Source organism: Sinohyriopsis cumingii, chromosome 7 (assembly GCF_028554795.1).
Source record: "Sinohyriopsis cumingii isolate HCF-2022 chromosome 7, ASM2855479v2, whole genome shotgun sequence".
NCBI lineage: Eukaryota > Metazoa > Mollusca > Bivalvia > Unionida > Unionidae > Sinohyriopsis > Sinohyriopsis cumingii.
In genome coordinates, this window is record NC_142967.1 from 57,078,613 (window position 1) to 57,104,455 (window position 25,843).

The 25,843-nt window shown below is 36.5% G+C and overlaps 1 protein-coding gene across 3 annotated transcripts in view; it reads right to left on the minus strand.

The window, feature by feature from the left end:
* The window catches only part of LOC149795316 (uncharacterized), a 137,802-nt gene that overhangs the window by 63,570 nt on the left and 48,389 nt on the right, over nucleotides 1-25,843 (minus strand). The window contains exon 1 of one of the 3 annotated variants that reach the window (XM_089965069.1): nucleotides 11,951-12,109. The exons of the other annotated variants lie outside the window; for them this stretch is intronic. The gene's annotated coding sequence lies outside the window, so the exon portion shown is untranslated. Of the gene's footprint in view, nucleotides 1-11,950; nucleotides 12,110-25,843 lie in introns of those variants that run through there. 3 annotated transcript variants of the gene reach the window in all.

The window sequence follows — 25,843 nt, forward strand, 5'->3', positions numbered from 1 at the left end:
GATCTGGAAAAATGTTCCTTGAGTCATGAAACCCCAACTCAGTTGTGTAAAGCAATATAACCTATTTTTCACTCGCACACTCATAACGCAAAGACAGTAATCAGTGAAAAGTGAAAATGGATAAAAATTAAAAAGAACAAAGATCTGTGTGTATGAATATTGTGAATCTGTATAATGTACACATCAGTACTAATAGAAGAATATTGAAACGAGAGTTTAGAATATGAAAGGGTAGTTCTCCCTAGATGCAAAATTTTTATTTTTTTATTTTTTTTTTTCTATTGGTTTTAACAATACTTTTAACAAATGATTGGCATTATGATACACATGAAAACAGGTAAGTGCCTTTTCCCAAGGACAAATTGAGACAGCCAACTTGTAGGCAGGTATCAAACCTGCAACCTTTGGATTACTTATCCAGTGCTCTCCTGTATGAGTTACTGCAGCTCCCCCATACAAAAAGAACTGAAAAGAATATTTCCTTCATAGTAATGATTTAACAAAATCTCACCTAGTATATAAGTAAAATTTCCCTACAAAACCTGAATATAAAGTATTGACTCCAGCACAGGTTGAAAATTCCAGTGAGCTGAAATAAAAATCGATTACAGGTGAGCATTCATCTCAACCAATGAAATCATAAGAACAATTTCCATGTTGCCATGGAGTTAAGTGACAAAGGTCACAGTTTGGTAAAGTTCAGTGATGTGCTATGTTAATCTGTCAGATACTGAAACTGCGGTGTAGCAACCACTCAAACAACCCATACAAATGCAGGGTTTTAGGGGCAAAAATCTCCATCAAAAAACTCTTTTTTATTGGGAGGAGGCCCCAGAATTAAGTTTTTGTGGGGAACAGGGGGGTGGGGTGGGTGTGTGTAAAAATGTCATGCAACACCACTGCTGAAGCTAAATATATCTCAAATGAGATCATACAAACTGTATTTTCCCATGGCCTGTGACATCATCCAAGTCCATTCTTTATCCTCCTGTATCATATTCTTAAATTTACACCACAGACATAGCTTTGCACTGGTGCAAATTAATGTACATTCCTATCAATCTGACACAGTTACAACAAAACACTAAGAAGTTGCAAGTTCCATATTTGAGGTTTGGTTATATACTGTAACATTGTATATACCTGTATATTGTAACTCTTCCTCTTAATTGTTAATCAAATTCATTTTGATCAAAATATCATATGGACAGATCATACATGGTATGTTCTGGTGTTTAACAACACATCAACACATAAAGATTATACTGTGCCAAGGCAATTGCAGTAAAATGTGCTGCCCAAGGACACTTCACAGAAGCCAACCTGGAATCAGAACCTGCACCAATCTGGCCATGAGTTCAGAAAGCTAACCACCCTGGCTTCTTCAATTAAACCTGATGAAAAATAGTATAAATCTGAACCTACTGGACACAGAAAACAAATTGTGTTCAGTCAAATAAATAGTTTGAGACAGACAGACTTTCACTCCTATGATTAACAGAGACTCAGCAGTCAAACAAACATCTTTTGGAATGCAACCAAGCAAGGCCGCACCAGCTATAAGAAAGGAGTACATCAAAGAGGCACTGCTTCCTACATTTGCTTGACAGGACCTTAAACTGAGAAACTTATGTTGGAAAACCAGAGTTTGGAGAAGATGACCATTCAAGTGCTATAACTCTTACAAATGTTTTGGATTTATTCAAGGTTATACAGATGCATAAAAACTTTGGCTGAAATGCAATAGTATTCCTCATTAAAGTTATGCTGCAGAAAGCAAAGTTAGAAGGATAGGTAATCAAGGGCCATAACTCTTCTAAATGATAGTGTGAAGCATAGGCAATTCAGCTATCAAATGGCATCCAATTATGTGTAGGGGTTGCAGAGCTATTATGCTTACAAGATGGAAGAAAGGAAAATCTGATTACTACAGGGCTCTCACATTTTGATGCAGGATTCCTAATTAAACACATCAAAAATTAAATACTCATCTCTAATCAAATTATATTACCAAGGACTTGATGGTTTTTAAAACTCTACTAAAAATAAGTACATTTTTATGGAAATGAGTATGTGCTAAGAAGATATACTCACAAAAGTGAGGTACTTTCTTCATGCAAGTTGAAAAGAAATTCTCACACTTCCAAATAAGGGATAAGTGTGGCAACAATACATTGTAATATGTACTCTATGTATATCCACCTCTCCACTATAAGTATATTGTAGCTTGGGTTCACCATATGTTCTTGCTGCATCCATGTTTACAAATGTTGTAAGTGCTTAACAACAATGTACAACAATTACTCACTGACAAGTTTTAAGATGACCTTGTAGCAAAAATTAAACAATGCTAACAGCAAACCAATTCTGGTCTATATTATAGTGAAATACTGTCTGATATCCAATGCAAGCACATCCGAATGGGCATGTATGCCACAATCTTCTTTGTTAACACACCTCCAGGACATCCACAAGGGCAGGTACTTGAGGATCACCACTCAAGTACAATATATCCACATCCGTATATATGGCTAATATACACTTACAGAATGCTCAGTGCCATGATTGTGTCTGAAGAGGGGAGGGACCATGTTACTTCCATATTTCAGCACATGATAGGTAAAGTGAGTAGTATACACCCCTCCCACATTATAACGTGGTAATCAGGGTCCATTACCACCAACCATGCTAGGTGCCAAACTACGCTGTACAGAGAACAGTGATATATACGAAATCATGATATATCAAGAATAGTATTATATACAGAGCTGCATTTTATAGTAGACATCATTAAAATCTGTTAAATAAAGTTTTAAAAAAAAAAGGAAATGAAGTTATAAGGCTGTTTCAGCAAGTTTTTGCTACGTATTAGTATCATTCTGGTCAATTGTTGTTGCTGTTGTTGTGGGGTTTAACGCCATTTTTCAGCACACAATAGGCTATACATGGCGGCCAGTATTAATGGTGGAGGAAGAACCTGGGAAGACCCACCCGGAAAGAACCACCAACCCACGAGAAGCTACTGGCAAGCTTTCTCACATACCCACATCAGCTGAATCCGAGACTCGAACCGGCGCAGACAAAGGTGAGATGGCAGTGATCCGTAACGGAGAGCGCTTTAGACCACTCGGGGACCCTCATTCTGGTCAAGGGGTCCATAGTAGTACCATGTTATATCTGGATTCATGTTACAATGAAACATGTTATAAAGAGAGAAAACTGTATTTGTTTGAGGAAGAACCAAGGAAGAAATGCCAAACCCATGGGTTGCTACTAGCAGTCTATCCACATACTCACATTGGTCAAGCCGAGATTTGAACTTGTACAAACAGAGGTGAAATGTGTGATTGATCTGTAAAGGCAAGCACCTTCTACCACTTGGCTACCCAGTTTGTCCATTCAGTTCCATGACAATGTGGTGATGGTATGACTTGTATTGATTCAAAAGATCAAAAGCCTCCAAGATAGTCAGCATAGGCAGCTGGGGTTGACAATGTAACATACCATGGAGAAGGAGGAATGAAACGAGGCTGCATCTTTGCCCCTTTCCTCTTCAACCTTGCCATCAACTGGCTGATAAATGAGATGTAGATGGCAAACTACAGATGGCAAAAGAGGAATTAGGTGGTCCATCATTTCAACAATGGATGACTCTTCAAGTTGGTGTATAAATATTAAGAAAAGACAGACAGTGATAAAGATAGGATTGAAAGTGAACAGCAAGAAACCAAATTAATGAGGAAAATAATTAAAACCAACAATCCTCTCAAGAATATCCCAAAAGCTTTCAATCTTCCAAAGCAAGTGTCTGAGGAGGATTCTTGTCATCTTCTGGCCAAACAAGATCAATAATGAAGATCTTCATCAAAGGATACAATCACCATCTCTTGTCTAGACTGAAGAAAAGATAGTGAAGGCTGGAGTATATTTACCAAATGGCACTGGCTGCACCACCCAGGACAGCCCTCTGCTGGACCCCAGATGAGAGACAAAAGAGGGGTTGGCTCAAAGAGACCCGGAGGAGGACTATAGAGGAAGAAATTAAGGAATGAGGCTTGACAAAAAAACATCACATGTGGGGCTAGAGACTGTCAGCAGTGGTGTTCTCTTGATGATGATTAGTATGCCACCTAAGGCACAAAGAGGGATGTGTGACTTGCAACGATAAATAGTTATGGTCAGTTTGATATAATCGGTCAATAAAGATGAACACACAAACTATATAGATGTTCATCATTCCGACATGTAACAGTGTAATACTGTAACCAACATGTAATAGTGCAATACTGTAACCAACATGTAACAGTGTAATACTGTAACCAGAGTTTGCTACTACATTTTAAAGTTTTGTTTGGTTTTGTTTGGTGTTTTATGGCACATTAATGCCAGCAGGCTATTATTGCCAAGGCAACTGGAGTAAAGTGCCTTGCCCAAAGACAAAACACAGTAGCTGACCCATTCTCATTCAATGGTAGGATTTGAATGTTCACTCTTTCAATCACAAGTCCAACAGACTAAAAGCCTCAGCTTCTTTATATTTACAAGTACAGTACAATTTTATAAAATTTGTGACAGTCATACAATCCTACTAAACTCTCTGTGACCAGCCAAGTTTTACAGAATTTGGGACCAAGTCATACATTCCTGATAAACTGTGACCAGACAAGTTTTATAGAATTTGGGACAAAGTCTTACATTCCTGATAAACAACTGCTGTTTATGACCAGACAAGTTTTACAGAATTTGTGACAAAGTCTTATATTCCTGATAAACTGTCTGTGACCAGACAAGTTTTTTAGAATTTCAGACAAAGTCATACATTCCTGATAAACAACTGCTGTTTATGACCAGTCATACATTCCTGATAAACAATGGCTGTCTGTGACCAGACAAGTTTTGTAGAATTTGTGACAAAGTCATATATTCCTGATAAATAACTGCTGTTTGTGACGAGACAGGTTTCATAGAATCTGTGATACAGTCAAACAATCCTAATCAATGACTGCAGTTTATGACCAGACAAGTTTTGTAGACTTTGTGACAAAGTCAAACATTCCTGATAAACATCTGCTGATCATGACCAGACAAATTTCATAGAATTTGTGACAGTCATATATCTTGAAAAACAACTGCTGTTTGTGACCAGACATGTTTTATAGAATTTGTGACAAAGTCATACGTTCCTGATAAACATCTGCTGATTGTGACCAGACAAATTTTATAGAATTTGGGACAAAGTCATATATCTTGAAAAACAACTGCTTTTTGTGACCAGACAAGATTTATAGAATTTGGGACCAAGTCATACAATCTTGAAAAACAACTGCTTTTTGTGACCAGACAAGTTTTATAGAATTTGGGACAAAGTCATAAAATCCTGATAAACAACTGCCGATTGTGATGACAGGCATTAGTAATTGTTTGCTTACATTATCTATCTTGTTTAAACTACTACATATACTCACTTATAAATCAACTGCAAACAGCAATGATTCTGATCTGCCGTAGCATAATGCACCTGCAGATCAGGGTCTATGTTGTGGGTTCTACTGATTACTCCTATCAATCTGCACAGACCCAGATCTGCCACTGCATAATGCACCAGACTATTTGGGTCTGTGCAATTTGCAGTTGGACTTGTTTTATAAGCAACTATATATGGTACAAAGCAAAACTGAACAGAAAAGACATGATGTTTTACACACGGGTGTAAAAAAAACTCCATCAATTCTTCATATAAGACAAAAGTTCTTAAAAGATTTTTAAAATAAGTGGAATTTTCAAATACAGATCACAGAGGATAAAGCTTGCATGCAATACGTACACTGCAATCTCCCTTCACCAGTCATCCATGAGCTGGATCACTTTTAGGTAAGTAAGGGAAGAGGCTGTTGAGGTGACGTAAATATATAGCCCAATGAGAAAGATGGATGCTACAAGATGGTTGCTTTACAGATATGGTGCGTGTGTGCATGCATGCATGTGTGTGTGCATACACACACCTGCATGTGTGAAGATGCATCAGTCAAATTTGGTTAAAGCAAAACCATAAAAAGATTTCTTCCTATCTCAAAACTTATCCATGGCTCTGGATGGCTGATCTGGGAAGCTATTTGCCTTTACAGATCACTCACATGTCACCTCTGTCCGTATGGGTTCAAGTCTTTCCTATATGAATACAGATACATGAGAAAGCTTGCCAGTAGTTTCCTATCAGTTGGTGGTTCCTCATGAGATCAAGTCTTGCCTAGATGAATACAGACACATGAGAAGCCTGCCAGCAGTTTCCTGTCAGTTGGTGGTTACACATGGGTTCAAGTCTTGCATAGATGAATACAGATACATGAGAAAGTTTGCCAGTAGTTTCCTGTCAGTTGGTGGTTACACATGGGTTTAAGTCTTGCATAGATCAATACAGACACATGAGAAAGCCTGCCAGTAGTTTCCTGTCAGTTGGTGGTTCCACATGGGTTCAAGTCTTTCCTATATGAATACAGATACATGAAAAAGCTTGCCAGTAGTTTCCTGTCAGTTGGTGGTTCTTCATAGGTTCTTCCTCTACTAAATATACTGGTTGCCATGTATAGCATATCATGTGCTGAAAAATGGGGTTTAACCCAATAAAGTCAGACCTCAAAACTTGCCTAGACATACAATGATTCATGCCAAAACTTCTACTGCAAGTGTCAGAGGATATTTTTTTACATCACTGATGTATTTAAGCACTGACACTGGAGAAAGAGAAAGGCCATTTTAGAAATTTGACAGTCAAAAATATCCAAGAAAGAAAAACAGACTTCCACAGGGATATTTTTTCCCCAAAGACAAAAATATCATAAATAACGATTTCTTTGGAAATGAATGGGTGTTAGATGTTACGACTTAACAAGGATTAAGCAATGGGTGCATCACAAAGGCCCCAATTATTATAATATAAGCAATGGGTGCATCACAAAGACCCCAACTATTATAATATAAGCAATGGGTGCATCACAAAGGCCCCAATTAGTATAATATAAGCAATGGGTGCATCACAAAGGCCCCATTTATTATAATATAAGCAATGGGTGCATCACAAAGGCCCCAATTATTATAATTTGCTTGACAGTGCCTTAAAGAGAGTGGCTTTTATTTGGAACCCAGAACTTGGAGACTGAGCAGTGAGGGGGCAGAACCCATGTAAATGATGACATGAAATGCTGGAAATGGGTTCAAGTCTTGCCTAGATCAATACAGGCACATGAGAAAGCCTGCCAGTAATGTCCTGTCAGTTGGTGGTTACACATGGGTTTTTTAAGTCTTGCATAGATCAATACAGGCACATGAGAAAGCCTGCCAGTAGTTTCCTGTCAGTTGGTGGTTACACATGGGTTTAAGTCTTGCATAGATCAATACAGGCACATGAGAAAGCCTGCCAGTAGTGTCCTGTCAGTTGGTGGTTACACATGGGTTTAAGTCTTGCACAGATCAATACAGGCACATGAGAAAGCCTGCCAGTAGTTTCCTGTCAGTTGGTGGTTACACATGGGTTTAAGTCTTGCATAGATCAATACAGGCACATGAGAAAGCCTGCCAGTAGTGTCCTGTCAGTTGGTGGTTACACATGGGTTTAAGTCTTGCATAGATCAATACAGACACATGAGAAAGCCTGCCAGTAGTTTCCTGTCAGTTGGTGGTTCCACATGGGTTCAAGTCTTTCCTATATGAATACAGATACATGAAAAAGCTTGCCAGTAGTTTCCTGTCAGTTGGTGGTTCTTCATAGGTTCTTCCTCTACTAAATATACTGGTTGCCATGTATAGCCTATCATTTGCTGAAAAATGGGGTTTAACCCAATACAGCCAGACTTCAAAACTTGCCTAGACATACAATGATTCATGCCAAAACTTCTACTGCAAGTGTCAGAGGATATTTTTTTTTACATCACTGATGTATTTAAGCACTGACACTGGAAAAAGGGAAAGACCATTTTAGAAATTTGACAGTCAAAAATATCCAAGAAAGAAAAACAGGCTTCCACAGGGATATTTTTTTCCCAAAGACAAAAAGATCATAAATAATGATTTCTTTGGAAAGAAAGGGTGTTAGATGTTATGACTTAACAAGGATTAAGCAATGGGTGCATCACAAAGGCCCCAATTACTTTAATATAAGCAATGGGTGCATCACAAAGGCCCCATTTATTATAAAATAAACAATGGGTGCATCACAAAGGCCCCAATTATTATAATTTGCTTGACAGTGCCTTAAAGAAAGTGGCTTTATTGGGAAACCAGAATTTGGAGACTGAGCAGTGAGGGGGCAGAACCCATGTAAATGATGACATGAAATGCTGGAAATCTAGCTCATTCCGATATCACTAAACAGTTTACAGCGATGACCATAACCAATGATATTCCATCTCACATGTGCAACCAGCTATTAAAATAAAGATCCATAACTATTAACATGTATACATTTTCAAACACAACAGAGAATGGGGAACTAAATAGCGAAAATGTTGGCACAACAAAGCTGATACTTCTATGATTATCCCTTTTATAGTCACATCAACCCCACTTCCCCATATATATGTAAGAGTCAACGTGTTAAAGAACCTGTACTAAATAAAGCTTCAGATATTTCACGTATAATGAGATAACAACTGTGTCTTGGAGAGCAGAGCATAAATGGCCAGATTTTTTTACAAAAATTCACTCACAATGAAAATTATGGAAAATGCATAAAAACTGATCCAGAAGAAAAAAGAGCAGCAACTCAATACACACTGTAACCAAAACTTAATCTCAAACACCAACAGCACCAGTATGTTTCTCCACCACAATTCCCCCATCTACAAACAAATGAAAGTACGCATTCTTGACACCACTGTAAATAATGAGGGGGAAATGTAGATTTTCTTCAATCAAATATCTGGCCAATCAAATAAAACTATAGTGTTACCTCAGGGTCTCATCAATATAAAAGTTCAAGATAAAGCTGGTCGAAAACCAAGATACCCTGGTAAAGTTATGCTGCAGAAACCAAAGAAGAATAGACATAAGTATTCTAAATGACAAGGTAGAATGCTGGAAAACTTGTTCAAGTTTTGTCAGGAGTGTGCTGTAAATTTGGTTTAAATCCAACAGCCCTTGGCAATGTAATTACAGAGAAACTAAATTCAAGAGGCTAAAAAATCGTTTGGGTAGTTTGGACCTAGCAAACCCTTGTAAATGAAGCCATGGAACGCTGAAAATCAAAAGCATTCCAGATCTTGTCGATATACAAACCCATACTGATTTGGGGTAAAATCCAATGACCTTTGGTAAAGTTATACTGCAGAAACAAAGTTAGAATGACAGACAATCAGAAGGCATACATCCTGTATGTACCCCAAAGTGATGGAAATTTAATCATTCTGGGTCTTATAAATATAATGCCAAATTTGGTTAATATCCAGTAATCGTTAAAAAAATTATGCTATAAACACAAAAGCCAAAAGTATAACTCTGGTATACAAAGTCACAGGAAATCAAACTAATTCAAGACTTCACCAATATGGAGCTGTGTTACAAATTTGGCTGAAATCCAATAATTCTCAAGAAAGTTATACTTTGGAAACAAAACGTAAGAGGGGACAGGTACTAAATCTGGGGCCCAGACTCCTCAAAGTGATGATACAGAAGACTGGAAATCAAACTCTTCAATATCTTATTAATATGCATACCATATTTGGATAAAATCCAACAAATCCCAGTAAGATTATCATGTTCAAACCAAACTGAACTGATAGACATCTATTTGTCAAGACAGACTGAAGGATAGAAAGACAATATGACTATTATAGGGTTATGCCAACTGCGGTGAGTTTTTAGCCATAGTGACAATGTGGTAGATGTAAAGTAGGTCATATGTGGTTGACTGTAAAATAGGTCATGTGTAATAGAAAATGTACAATAGGTCATATGTGGTAGAAGACATAAAATAGGTCATCTGTGGCCTTCTGGATAAGGTGATTAAGGGAGGAAACCTTATTATGGGATACATACCTTGTCATTTTTCCAAGTAAGAACGTATTGGACAATGTTAAAAAGTGTAGTTTATATAAAAAATTAACTTTGTATAAGGACTTTACTCATTTATCTGTTGACAATTTTATAATTACATCATAATTATAAATTAAGTTTGGGGATGGATAAATGTTGCTGAATTCTGTGTTAAGCAGAGATATTTAATTTGAAGAACACAACATGCTGTCTAAAGTCACTCTTGAATATCTTTCAGTTAGGCCGAGATATTAAGACAATCCAATAATACATAATCAATTAAACTAATTTCATAAGGCAGTATAAATAAACATTTGTACATTCTGATCTGTCAAAAGTGATGTAATCTATGTGAAGAATACAGTATTCAACCGGTCTTGAAAGATGACCCATTCTGCCAAAAATACTGGACTTTCACAACAGGTGTACTGGGATTAGAATTAAACATGTGTAGTAGGTTTGCTACCTGCTGCAAATGTTTTTTTTCCAACAATAAAAAAATGTCACTGGAACTTTTTTCAAAATTCCTTGTAGCAACAACTCTGAACATGATTTTCCATCAAATATCAAAACAACAAGACATGTAGCAAATTTAGAAGTCATTACAAAACTAATCTGCAAATTAAGAACATGGCCCTTACAATTAACAATTTCTAACAGTGGTCTTTCGTTTTCCAGCTGTAAGAACACAATTTTCTGATCAAATAACTAACTTTTAACCAGAGATCAGAATATTTGATTCAGAAAGTGTAATACATTTCTTCACAACACCACCACCCCCTCTTGCAGGCTAGATGATGTAAAATAGGTCACATGTGGTCAATGTCAAATGGGTAATATGTGGTAGAAGATGTAAAATAGGTCGTATGTGGTAGATTATGTAAAATAGGTTATGTGTATGTGTGTGTGTGTGATTTGGATTTTTAACATAGGTTTAAAAAAAATTCAGTCACATTGCTACAATGTCTGCAGTGTGACAGTTTATAGTGATGTCTAGTACTGGGGCATCATGCCACAGACATGTAGCATGATGTCCCACCCAGTCACATTATCCTGACATCAGGCTGACCAGTCCTAACACTAACCTCTTAATGCTGAGTGCCAAGCGAGACAGCTGTTAGTACCATATTTGTAAGTCTTTGGCATGACTTGGAACTGGGATTGAACCCACGACCTCCCGCATCTGAGGTGGATGCTCTAACCTATGTGGTAGATGTAAAGTAGGTCATATGTGGTTGACTGTAAAATAGGTCATGTGTGATAAAAAATGTACAAATAGGTCATATGTGGTAGAAGACATAAAATAGGTCATCTGTGGCCTCCTGGATAAGGTGATTAACAGAGGAAACCTTATTATGGGATACATTCCCTGGCATTTTTCCAAGTAAGAAGGTCTTGGACAATGTTAAAAAGTGTAGTTTATATAAAAAATTAACTTTGTATAAGGATTTTACTCATTTTTGCTTTTATCTTTGTTTGTATGATTTCTTACTCTGCAGGTTATTACTACCTATCTATCTATCTATATATATATATATATATATATATATATATATATATATATATATATATATATATATATATATATATATATATATATATATATATATATATATATATATTATAGTAGGTACATACGTACACACATGTATACATACAATACCGCCATTGTGCTTTTCTAATCAAGGCATGGGTTCATTTTATCCCGTGACAATCTCACAAAATTATCAAGTACAATACAATATTTGAACAGCTCTTGTTATCAGGACCTAGATGATCTTCTGTTGTGCAACAAATCCCCTCAAACAGACCTTTAATTCTTGACAGAATTTAATCTGGTGACAAGTATCAATACATTACATCTACCTGACACTTTCATTTACGTATTTCCCAGTATCACATAACAAAACAAAATTTAACTCACCCCTACAGAAAGCCAATTCCTACTTTGCTAATTTCACTGTAGATATTCCATTGTCACAAGCCTGGACCTAGGATACAACACCTTTTCTCCAGCACTTGCTATTCACAATGTAGACCCCTCTCCAGCAAAGTGGACAAAATCTCTGAACTGTAAGATTGGCTTTGAATGCTATATATCGTTACCTTTCAGAACAAAATGATATGTTTAAGTATACAGGTGGGCGAAAAATACATGCCAATGATTCAACCAATATTAACAAATGGGCAACAAAGACACAGCACTGATTCAACTTGTATATGATATAAACATCTAGTGAGAAGACTTATCAATGCCATATTCTTAAACAGTGTTTAATTCGGGCAATGAACTTTTATGTTTCTTTAATAATGTGAACAACTCAGCCAAAACACATTAAAAAAGCTTAAATACACCCATTAATTGAACTATCACCTGAGTTTCAATTTTAAAATGTCAATCATGTATTGAATAAATTAATCTGGATCACACATTAAGCTTTTACATTCGTAAAATATTTCTTTTTAATGCAGATTTCCATTATGTTACATGTACCTTGTGAATTTGTTTGTTAAATTTCATTTCCATTTTCCAATCATCATGAACTATCAGAGTATTAAAGGACGTAATGACTTATTTCTTAATGAAGTTACAAACGAGCATAGCAAACCCACTGGGATATTGCTATCAAATCAAAACAAAGTAAATAAAGTGAGTTTTGATTAGGTTCTAATAATTCATTAAAACAACAAAGTAAACTAATACAATGATACATGGTCCCCATCCCGAATGGCCCCAAACCCCACTCTGCTGCACAGTCGCTAAATAAGTGACTCTGCTATATGGCAATTTACTACCCTATTTTGGATATTATCCTTACATCGGTCAACTCTGAGATGACGTCTGTAGGTTAAGAGCAACAAATTGGTTCCAAAAACATAGCCCCATTACTTGGTTAATTTTCATGACCTAATGAAATCAGTCTGACACATCTTTAAGAAGCAATATTTAAACTACGCACAATTCTTTCAAATAAAAGTATTTTTGCAACGTGTCAAATTGCCGATGCTTATTGGAGCACTTCTGTTGTCAAATCTTCATTTTTTGAGGTACATAGTTTTCCATGTTGTAAAGCTCCTCAATTTCAAAAGTAAGTGAATCTTGTTTGCAGTTCTCAATCCCATAATGCCTAAGTAAAAGGGATCAGTTTCAAAAGAAACCAGAACTTGTGAAGTCTGTCCAAACCCTACACCCCACCACACCACCAATCATCAGCCACCTTGAATGACATCAACATTAGATTTTACCATGTGTCCCTCTCACTTTATCAGGGTGCTATTTTATTGCAGATGATGGTTCGCTGTTTTTAACTGCACTTTTAACACATAATAGGTTATTATCTTGCACAGGATAGAGATTTTTAAATGTACCAATATGATGTTATTGTCAACAGATAAAACCAGGTCACAACAGCAGATGTGGCCTGCAGACCATAAAATGAATGTGCTTGCCTTGGAGATTTTTAAAAATGATGTCTACTATACCTTTTCTATAAAAATTGAAAGTCATCATAAGCAAGTAAACAGAGCGCAAACCATTTATAAAATTACAGATGGAAGCCGTCACATATATCTGCATACTTTTTAACTTTTTGCATCCACTCCCCCAACCTCCCATTCCCATACACGGAGACAGGATTTGAGGCCTTCATTGTCCTCTATCAGTCCTCATTAAACATTATACCAAAATAGAATAACCCTCTCTAACCAGTGTAACTGGAGTTCATATTACTGGTGACCTTTGATCCCCACCCCAGCAGACTGAATCAAGGATATGAAACCTTTGTGGCCATCTACTCATCCACTTAAAACAAAATCCCAGTTACCATATATACTACCTTATAAGATGGGGGCCCTGAGTGGCCGAGTGGTCTAAAGCACTCTCCGTTACCATATATACTACCTTATAAGAGGAGTCAAGCTACAAACAGTACAGACCACTCCGGTGGCCTAGTGGTTAGAGCATCTGCCATGGATGTGGGAGGTCATGGGTTCGATCCCTGGCAAAGTCATACCAAAGACTTATTAAAATGGTACTAACAGCTGCCTCACTAGGTGCTCAACATTAAGCGGTTAGTGTTAGGACTGGTCGGCCTGGTGTCAGGATAATGTGACTGGGTGGGACATCATGCTACATGTCTGTGGCATGATGCCCCAGTGCTAGACATCACTTTAAACTGCCACACTGCAGACACTGTAGCGTTATGACTGGAAAACTGTAAAAGCTACATTAAAAATCTAAATCACACACACACACACAAACTGCACAGACCTAGATCTGTTGTCACATAATGCACCAGAAGATCTGGGTCTAAGCAGTTTGTCAGAAGTAATCAGTAGAACAAATAACACATACCCTGATCTGCAGGTGCATTATGTTATGGCAGATCAATATTTTTTTGTTTGCATTTTGAATTGTCTTATATGAAAGTACATATGGTATGATTACACTTCCTCATGTTAAAAAGAAAGTGACAGATGTCGGGATGGATGGATAGATTCACATATGCAGTAACAGATGTCTGGACGGATATGACTTATGTAATATATCCTCAAAAGTGCAGACCTAATTAAAGGTAATCTATACATACAGTTGAACCTAATCTCAAGTATATGAACTAACTTGTGAACAACAGAATGGATCTGAAAAGCACAAAGTTGGAAATTATTCAAATTTGTGATTTTCAGATCCATTCTGTTGTCATCAATCAACCACCTGAACGATCAGTATGATTTAAATGATCAAATCACTGGACGGTAAAGCCTTCAATCAACATGATTTAAATGATCAAAATCACTGGACAGTAAAGTCTTCAATCAACATGATTTAAATGACAAAATCACTGGACAGTAAAGCCTTCAATCAACATGATTTAAATGATCAAATCACTGGACAGTAAAGCCTTCAATCAACATGATTTAAATGATCAAATCACTGGACAGTAAAGCCTTCAATCAACATGATTTAAATGATCAAATCACTGGACAGCAAAGCCTTCAATCAACATGATTTAAATATTCAATTCACTGGACAGTAAAGCCTTCAATCAACATGATTTAAATGATCAAATCACTGGACAGTAAAGCCTTCAATCAACATGATTTAAATGATCAAATCACTGGACAGTAAAGCCTTCAATCAACATGATTTAAATGATCAAATCACTGGACAGTAAAGCCTTCAATCAACATGATTTAAATGATCAATTCACTGGACAGTAAAGCCTTCAATCAACATGATTTAAATGATCAATTCACTGGACAGTAAAGCCTTCAATCAACATGATTTAAATGATCAATTCACTGGACAGTAAAGCCTTCAACCAACATGATTTAAATGATCAATTCACTGGACAGTAAAGCCTTCAATCAACATGATTTAAATGATCAAATCACTGGACAGTAAAGCCTTCAATCAACATGATTTAAATGATCAAATCACTGGACAGTAAAGCCTTCAATCAACATGATTTAAATGATCAAATCACTGGACAGTAAAGCCTTCAATCAACATGATTTAAATGATCAAATCACTGGACAGTAAAGCCTTCAATCAACATGATTTAAATGATCAAATCACTGGACAGTAAAGCCTTCAATCAACATGAACAAATTACTGGACAGTAAGGCTTAAAGTTTGGAAAGTTCTACTGTAGGAGAAATATTTTGGTGACAAGGTTTTATTTGTAAATGAATTGAACATTTTCATGTTCAATAACAGAAACAATAATGTAATGCAAGGGCATGTCAAAAAGAATGGAATATGCTGTTAATATGTCATTCTAATGTATGTCCTTTTGACAGGTAACATTCAAGAACACACACACACACACCTCTGAGACTTTAAGTAGGTGTGTGTGTGTATGTGTGTGTGTGTATATATATATATATATATATATATATATATATATATATATATATATATATATACCATAATCTGTCAAATATATTGATCTATTGATCATCACTTGTACATTTCTTCTGGTGTTTCAAGATCCACCATACATACTAACTTTTAATTTAATTCCAACTGCAAAAATTGCACAGACCCAGATCTGCCATCTCATAATGCACTGGCAGATCTGTATCAGTGCAGTTTATTAGGAGTAATCAGTAGAACAAACAACATAGGCCCTGATCTGCAGGTGCATTATGCTACAGCGGATCAGGATCTATGTTGTTTGCAGTAGACTCAACTTATAAGTGAATATATGCGGTATTAGCTAATGTGCTTAATCATCAGTTTAGTATGCAGTTTAAGTTCTATACATAACAAAAGTCAAGGAGTACCATGCACAGTATTTGCACAAGTATTATAAGGCACAACTGGATCATGGAAGATTCAAACTTGCCATTTACTTTTTTAATCCAAAATCAATAGATATTTTCCTTCTTTCAAATGCATGCCATCCACACAATTTGATCAAGGTAACATACACAAAACTAAAGTTATTCTGCAAAATCAATTTTCTTCTTTACGTTTCGTTCACCTGACCTTTAAAATACTGACCCCAAAATGAACAGGTGCCTCTTGTCTCAAATGCATGCTATCCACAACATTTAGTCATGGTATATGGTATAGGACTTGAATTATTTGCTGAACCCACTTTCCTTTCTGGTGTTCCTCAGTCTTGATCTTTGACCTTTTAATCCCCAAATAAATAGGTGTCTTTTTCATCTCAATTGTAAGCCACCTAGAAAGTTTAATCAAGGCATGTGGTACAGAACTTTAAAAAAATTGAAGGCAATTTTTTTCCTTCTTTCAGTCCATGAGATCCTTTATAACTCCAATATAAATAGGAGTCTTCCTTTTCTTATATGCAAGCAATAGAGAAAGTTTTGTCATAGTAGGTAAAAAAAGAACGTGGAAATCATTTTTCTTCCATGACTGCCAACTGACCTTTAGCCTTAAAAATCAATATGTCTTCCTCATCTCAAGTATAAGGAATTTACAAAATCAAGACAAGTTATGTGTGTGTGTGTGATTTGGATTTTTAATGTAGCTTTAACAATTTTTCAGTCATATCACTACGATGTCTGCAGTGAGGCAGTTTATAGTGATGTCTAGCACTGGGGCATCATGCCGCAGACATGTAGCATGATGTCCCACCCAGTCACATTATCCTGACACCAGGCCAACCAGTTCTAACACTAACCTCTTAATGCTGAGCACCAAGCGAGGCAGCTGTTAGTACCATTTTTGTAAGTCTTTAATATGACTCGGCCGGAGATTGGACCCACAACCTCCCGCATCCGAGTGGGATGCTCTAATCACCAAGCCACCGGAGTAGTGACAAGTTATGTAGTATGGGTCAAGATACTGTATGTAAACAGTTTTCTTTCATGCAGTTCCTGTAAGCTTGACCATTGGCATATTGATACTCAGATTGATCATATTCTTGATTGTTCAAATCCAAGCAATTTCAACAAAGTGTGGTAATGATAGATGATGGAGAACTCAACATGAAGGGATCATCAGAGATGATACATTAGATGATATGTATTAATTATGTCCCTTTGATACTTAGTGACTCCAGTGTTTTCCAGCAGAAAGACTCTTTGTACTGACAAGCTGACGATTTATTACACTGAAGATAAACATTGTTACATATTGGAATGGAGTATCAGCAGTGGCAAATAACCACTGGATATGAAAATGCCCAAAAAAGAGAGGGAAAAGTCTGATTACTCCTAACTTTTTGCTTGAAACTGTACAATATTTCATTTCAATTTATCACTCTTGATGCAAACTTTAACATTTCAACACACAAATAGTGTTGCTAGTATTTGAAATCTTAGTTTAAATTTTGGCTGAAGAAAATTACATAAATTTTGTCTTATTAAAATGAAGCATACCTTAAGTCTTCTGTTTGACTTTTACTGACTTTAGCCTTTTTCAAATATTTTCTTTATTTATGTCATTTTAAAATTTGGGAAAACATGCTTGTAGGAAATTTTGCCCCATAAGGACATGTTCAAATTCTAATTTCTGTTTATTATGTAAGAATCTGGTAGAAAAAAAATGCTATCAGTTGGTATTTCAGTACTTTGTGTAATTCCCTCTTCAAGATGTTGGGGGCTTCTGAATATTGATGGGAGTGAAATGTTTGAAAAAACTGACAATTAGGAAAGTCCGATGTGGCTGTCAGACAAGAAAAATCCATTTTTCAGCAGTTCAGGATGAATAAAATTTCCTGTTACTATACAATAAGGACTCATTTGAATTCCAGTATTATATGACATGATTATCTTAATCAGGTAAGCATCAGATTTCCAGATTTTCCAGCTCTGGTTCTGGTTTAAGGTCACCATGCTGGAAGGTTGGTTTGTAGTTTTACCATGCTTTCTTCTTATTTGCTAGTATCAACAAAATTCATAAACCCAGAAAAAAATACAATACAAACTCTGATTATAGTCAGTCCTCTTAAACAACCACCTCCAACCAAGTACTGACCACTCCAGTAGCCTAGTGATTAGAGATTCCACCTTAGATGCGGGAGGTTGAGGGTTCAAACCCTGGCCAAGTCATATTAAAGACTTATAAAAACGGTACTAGCAGCTGCATTGCTTGGTGTTCAGCATCAAGAGGTTCGTGTTAGGACTGGTCGGCCTGGTGTCAGGATAATGTGACTGGGTGGGACATCATGCTACATGTCTGCAGCATGATGCCCCAGTGCTAGACATCACTACAAACTGTCACATTGCTGACATCATAGCGATATGACTGAACAATTGTTAAAGCTATGTTAAAAATCCAAACAGACAACCCCCAGCCAAGTACTAATTTTATGAAGTCCCCAATATATCTCTATTTTTACCTTCTTCATGCAGTCAAATTTGTTCTTCTGCCAGATAGCTGGTCAGGACAGGCTGCATTGTAGTCATGAAACAAACAGACTTTTCACATGATTACAAAATGGTCAGCAACAAAATCTGTATTACATATATGAGAGAGAAAGCAAATTTTTCACCCACCTGTATAATGTGCCGTTTTCTACCTCTATTTACAGGTGTAAGGTGTAAAATTTATTTATATACCTTGAAACATTGCCAAAAATGACACATAAAGTAGTAGCAATGGAGTGGAAATTTGTATGCTTTCAAAATGGCCCATTCATTGTTGGTAAATTAGGTCTCTATTTTACATTTTAGTGGATAATTACTTGCCGCATAATGCCAGGGCAAATGATGTCATAACTTTTTAAATATTTAGGTGGTTTGTGGTTAGCGGTTAGATATTAGTCTCTAGTAGTTCCAGGCATTTTCATAGGGGTCGACAGTAATCCTCATGTCTGTGTCTCTGTCCATTCATCCATCACACAGTGGATGCAAGATATGAAGCAATTTTTGATGGATTGTCATTAAATTTGTGAAATGCTAGGGTCCTTACCTAAGACAGATACATCAACAACTTTATTCACACAATTTTTCTAAAAGATATTGCCCTATTTTGACTTGGAGCTGAATGCTGTGTACGAGATGATCTTGAAAACACAAGTGTCCCTAAGTTTATCATGGATCACTTGGGACATATGATGGTCAAAATCTGAAGAAGCAAATTTCACCAAAATCTCTGTGAATTTTGTGAGAGTTATTGCTCTTGGTTACTAGCCACTGCATGCATTATATGACATACTCTTGTGACTGCAACCAGTTCCAGTTTTCATGTGGGTCATCATGAAACTTTATACATCTTATGATCATCACCTGAAGATGCACGTAACAAATTACATATTTGTTAGTTATTTCCCTTTTTATCCTGCAGCTAAATGTAATTAAAGATGGAATCTTATGAATGCAAAACTGTCTTGCAGTTTTTTTTTACACTTATTGCTGTGGAACCTGGCACATATTATGGACATCATCCAAAGATGCACGTATTGAAAAATCTTTGTGCTGCCATGTTTTATGTAGAAGTTATTGCCCTTTATAACTTACAGCTGGATGCAATATATGACAGAGTTTTGTGAATGCAACTACTCTTGCAGGTTTCAATGGATTGCTGTGAAACAGTAAATATTATGGTCATCATCAGAAAATATGCATGTCAGGCCAGTCATTTTACTGACACTATTTTCCAAAGAGCTGTGCACTACAGGCCAATCTCCATCAAGGTAGGATGCAGGAGAAACAGAGTTATATTTATACTTATCACTTACCACTGCTGTAGTTTCAACTTTTTTTCAAACCAATCACCAGTACTTTTTTGAAAAAAGCCAAAAACTCCAACATTTTATACAAAACTGCAATGAATGTTCTATCAGAAAACAAAATGTATTGCACCAAAATTCATTAAACTGACTCTGTACTCTTGGGCATTGATTTCAACAAATAAACACACCCATCACAGTTTTTTTAATTTCTTTTCCCATAATGACAGAATAATATTTTTTGAAGCCTTCATCTGTTTTGCAGGGCTTCAGATTTTTTTTTATTTATTATATCTGAGTGAGAATATAACATTGTTACCATTTTAATTATTAGTACTAATACAATTTTAAACTCATTGTCTTTGTCAATGACATAATTACCAACACTTTTCCAGCACAAGGTAAAGTTGTTTTTCTCAATGAAGTGGTGCTAAATGCCTTTCCCAGGGCCACATAAAGGCAGCTTAATTGGGTTGGCCTGGGCAGGTACTGAACCTGCAACCCATGGAATAAGAATCTTATGTTCTACCGCCTGACCTACTAAAGCTCCCAGCAAATAAAGCCAAATGCCTTGCCAAATGTCTTGCCCAAAAAGAACACACTACTGAAGCTCCCAGCAAATAAAGCCAAATGCCTTGCCCAAAAAGAACACACTACCGAAGCTCCCTGCAAATAAAGCCAAATGCCTTGCCCTAAAAGAACACACTACTGAAGCTCCCACCAAATAAAGCCAAATGTCTTGCCCAAAAAGAACACACTACCGAAGCTCCCTGCAAATAAAGCCAAATGCCTTGCCCAAAAAGAACACCCTACTGAAGCTCCCAGCAAATAAAGCTAAATGCCTTGCCAAATGTCTTGCCCAAAAAGAACACTACTGAAGCTCCAAGCAAATAAAGTCAAATGCCTTGCCAAAAGCCTTGCCCAAAAAGAACACACTACTGAAGCTCCCAGCAAAAAAAGCCAAATGTCTTGCCCAAAAAGAACACACTACCAAAGCTCCCAGCAAATAAAGCCAAATGTCTTTCCCAAAAAGAACACACTACTGAAGCTCCCAGCAAATAAAGCCAAATGCCTTGCCCGAAAAGAACACACTACTGAAGCTTTTATGTGCTTATCTGATGGTGGGAATCAAATTGGCAACCTTGAGTCCAATGCTTTAACCACTGGCCACCATTAATTCATAGAAACATTTGAAAAAAATACTGACTATATATACTCACTTATAAGTTGAGTCCAAGCTGTAAACTGCACAGACCCAGATCTGCATCTGCATAATTCTGGGTCTGTGCAGTTTCTTAGAAGCAATCACCTGAACAAACAACATAGATTGTGCATTATACAAGATCTGGGTCTATGATGCTTGTAGTTGGGCTCAATTTGATGCCATGTACATATGGCACCTGTAAACAAGCCTTATTTGATCTATAATAAGATTGACTCCATACCTGGCATGAGCAAAGCATAAATATTATCACATGTATACAGTAATCCTATTCTGCTCAATATGCACCCAGATACAAACTATTTTTAAACGAACATGTCAACAAAAACAAACAGGCAATCGATTCCTAAATGTAAATTTGGACTGTATGCCTGTTTTTAAACCTGGATACAGTTGAACTTGAATTGATAACCTAAATAAAATACAGCAAAATTGTCTTTATCTTCAAACCATGAGATGACACAAAATTTGGACACACACTTGTTTATGGACTATCTGAAGGATGAAAAGCCATCTCCATACAAGTGCTAAATTACTTAATCATTTTCAGAAAATAGAAGAAAAGTGCAGCTATGAAGCGGAATATCCAGTATTTAATATAAATACAAAATTATTTCTGCCACATAAATAATCTCTATGTACACAGGACTTTTTCTCATTCTGTTTTTTTTATACCTAAAAATGACCTGACAATCAATTTTTTCACAATAATTTTTAGACCTTAAGTAAGTAATAATAAAAGTGTACAAATAAAATATAACATTGGCAATATCATACAGTTAAATCTTGCTGTTGTTGTTGTTGTTGTTGTAGGGTTTAACGCCATTTTTCAGCACACGATAGGCTATGCATGGCAGCCAGTAGTAATGGTGGAGGAAGAACCCGGGAAACCCCGGAAAGAACCACCAACCCATGAGAAGCTACTGGCAAGCTTTCCCACATACCCACATTAGCCAAATCCGAGACTCGAACCCACACAGATAGAGGTGAGATGGCAGTGATCCGCAACAGAGAGCGCTTTAGACCACTTAGCCACTCGGGGCCCCAAATCTGCTTGTAACTCTCTTGCTATACAATGAAGTATACTGTGAACAAAGGCAAATTAGTGAAATTTATTTTACTTTCAATGTGTAACAAAAACTAAACAGACAAATACCATAAAATTCAAAATAGCATATAAAATATCCAACCATTTTTGAACAAATATTTTAATGGTCTTGAAGATTCGTCATTTCAAACTAATTTTCCTTCTTGCATTATAATTGTTACATAAAGGAAAGAAACTCAATTTTTATTATCCAATTTAATTTATGCATCAATAGACTTTGAAATGGAAACAAAAATTAAGATTCAGCTTGATTTTCTGCCGTCAAAATACTGCCACATTAATAATTCCATCCATCACCAACCATAGCTGATACAAATGTAAAACTAACACAATTCTTCAATTTCACATCCAGTGACCTGACCTTTGATCTATTGATCACATAATGGGAGCTGCCTTTTCAGAAGTATAGTGCAGCTATGAAGTTGAAACTTGAAAGCTAACACCAAAATTAACAATGTCAGATCAAGTGGCCTTGACCTTCCAGCTAATGGTCAAAGGGACCTGCCCATGCCAAGTCCAGTTTCCCTATGAAGTTAGACAGGAATTAGACAAAGAAAACTTGACTTACCAGGCAGAAAAGAAAAGCAAATTACTGACTTTGACATTAGACCTAACAGCCACCAAATCAAGTCTTCTAACTCAACTATTAGATAAAGACATACATAAAGTCTGGGGGCCCCCGAGTGGCCGAGTGGTCTAAAGCGCTCTCCGTTATGGATCACTGCCATATCACCTTTGTCTGCATGGGTTTGAGTCTTGGATTCAGCTAATGTGGGCACATGAGAAAGCTTGCCAGTAGCTTCTTGTGGGTCAGTGGTTCTTTCCGGGGTTTTCCTGGGTTCATCCTCCACACTAATACTGGCCGCCATGTATAGCCTATCATATACTGAAAAATTACATTAAACCCTACAACAACAACAACAACATAAAGTCTGAGAAAAAAAAGACTACATCAAACAAGTTATGGTGTGGAAACTTTTTCACCTATAGATGGACAGACAGACAGATGAACAAAAATCACTATTACCCTGCATCTTCAGATGTAGAGATGAAAAGCAGCATTACATCAATCAAAACTATCAAATTAAAGCTATAATACAAAGTATGACCTAAACAAATGGGTCTACTTTCATTACATTCTCACATCAAAAGAAAAAGCTTTCCAAAAAAAGAATGTTGTATTTGTTTGGGGTTTTAATAGCACTTTTAAGACATTATTGGCTTTATCATGCATAGTACACCAGATCTAAGTGCCTTTAACAAGGATGTACAAAGGCAGCCAACCTGGGCTGGCCCAGGCAGGTATCCAACCCATGACCCTGGGATTATGAGTTCAAAGATATGCCAACTGAGATACCATGGTCACCCTATCAGGAATAGCCTACAATAATGAAAACTGAAGTCCACTTAAAAGAAGTGCCTTATATGGAATTGAAGTCAAAACCTATTATGCTTTCTTTGTTTTAAAAGAAGTACTACAAAAACAATTGTCATTATTCTATTGATTGATTGATTGATACATTTTGCGATCTGTGCAGGACATTAAACAGACTGACACCAGGAGTATCTTGTTTTACACTAAAATGTCCAAATGCTGTAAAACGCCTATGGTTTCTAAAGAAAGACAGGTGAAATCTGGCAAGGTTCTATGACTGCTAGATTATCTGTAAGATAAAATGAAAAGTGGTACACAAGAGCAAACAAAACAAGAACTACTACCCACAATGCAACACTCTCACCATAATTAGTTAAGTGCATTTTTTTGTGCTAATGACAAGACCACAATACACATATTTCTTGAAAATGAAATCATTCCCTTAAAGACAAAACAAATTCACAAATGGCTAATACACAACTTTCCTTGAACAAATTGTTCTGTGCACATTTTAATGTAAATATTTATTCATTATTTGTACCAATTATAAGTTTTGTATAATTGACACCTTGATGTGCCATAATATCAGCTACAACACTTGTTCTGTTCACAATTTCGAGGCATCACTACTCCCTAAGAAAATCATTGATATTTCTTCTGTCATTTTTTTCTGCAAATTTGCTAAGCAGTGAAGAATGTTAACTTGTATTCAACTGAAAGCAGTATTCAACTCCAAACAGAAAAGAAAGTATTGAGTTCAGCCTCTCAGCCTTTGTGCAGGATCATAAACCAGACAGGTGAGATCTGGAATGGTCACCTTCACTAAAACTTCTAGCCATTTTATTTAAAATGCAACCTATGCTGATTGTATTTTATGTTGTGATCCAGTTACTGCCTAACACAAGCTACTCTTGGTGCATCAGAACTAAAACCTAATGCACTTGATATCACAGTACAAATATTGAAGGAAACAGATAACACAATAGCCCAATCAATACATTCCCTAAGGTGAAGCAATGAGTTACATTCCTCTGCAATAAGTCAGAGGTTATTGGGGGAAAAAATGAATTATGCTCAATGGTGTGTCTATTCAAACGTTTGAGACAAGTTTGTTTTGTTTTGGTTTCTTAGTTTTAATGACACTTTTAATATAATGCTATATCATGCCAAGGAAATGGGAGCTAAGTGCCTCTTTTAAGGAGGCCCCAGAGTGGCCGAGTGGTCTAAAGCGCTCTCCATTACGGATCACTGCCATCTCACCTCTGTCTACATGGGTTCGAGTCTAGGATCCGGCCAATGTGGGTATGTGAGAAAGCTTACCAATATCTTCTCGCGGGTCAGTGGTTCTTACCAGGGCTTTTCCTGGGTTCTTCCTCCACCATTAATACTGGCCACCATGCATAGCCTATCATGTGCTGAAAAATGGCATTAAACCCCACAACGGCAACAGCCTCTTTCAAAGACATACCACAGCAGCCAACTTGGGGTAATCAAGGCAGGTATTGTTGTTGTTGTTGCTGTTATGGGTTGAATACCGTATATACTTGCTTATAAGAAAAGTCAAACTGCAAAATGCAGACCCAGATCTGCCAACACATAATGCACCAGCATATATGGGTCTGTGCAGTTTGTTAGAAGTAATCAGTAGAACAAACAACACAGACACTGATCTTCAGGCATGTTATGCTATGGTGGATCAGGATCTATACTGTTTGCAGTTTGACTTGATTTATAAGTGAGTATAGATGGTAGTAGAAGACAGGATGTTGGGTAAATAAGATAATAAATCTTTTACATCTGATTCTTTTATTTTCATTTACATACTGATTTTTTAAACACCATCAATTTATACATGTAGATACATTTTTCTTGTCATTTTTTGGCACATAAAATATTTTAAAAATGAAAAAATAATAATCTTGAAAAACTGAGAAATTTGCTCATATAAATACACCATTGCATCT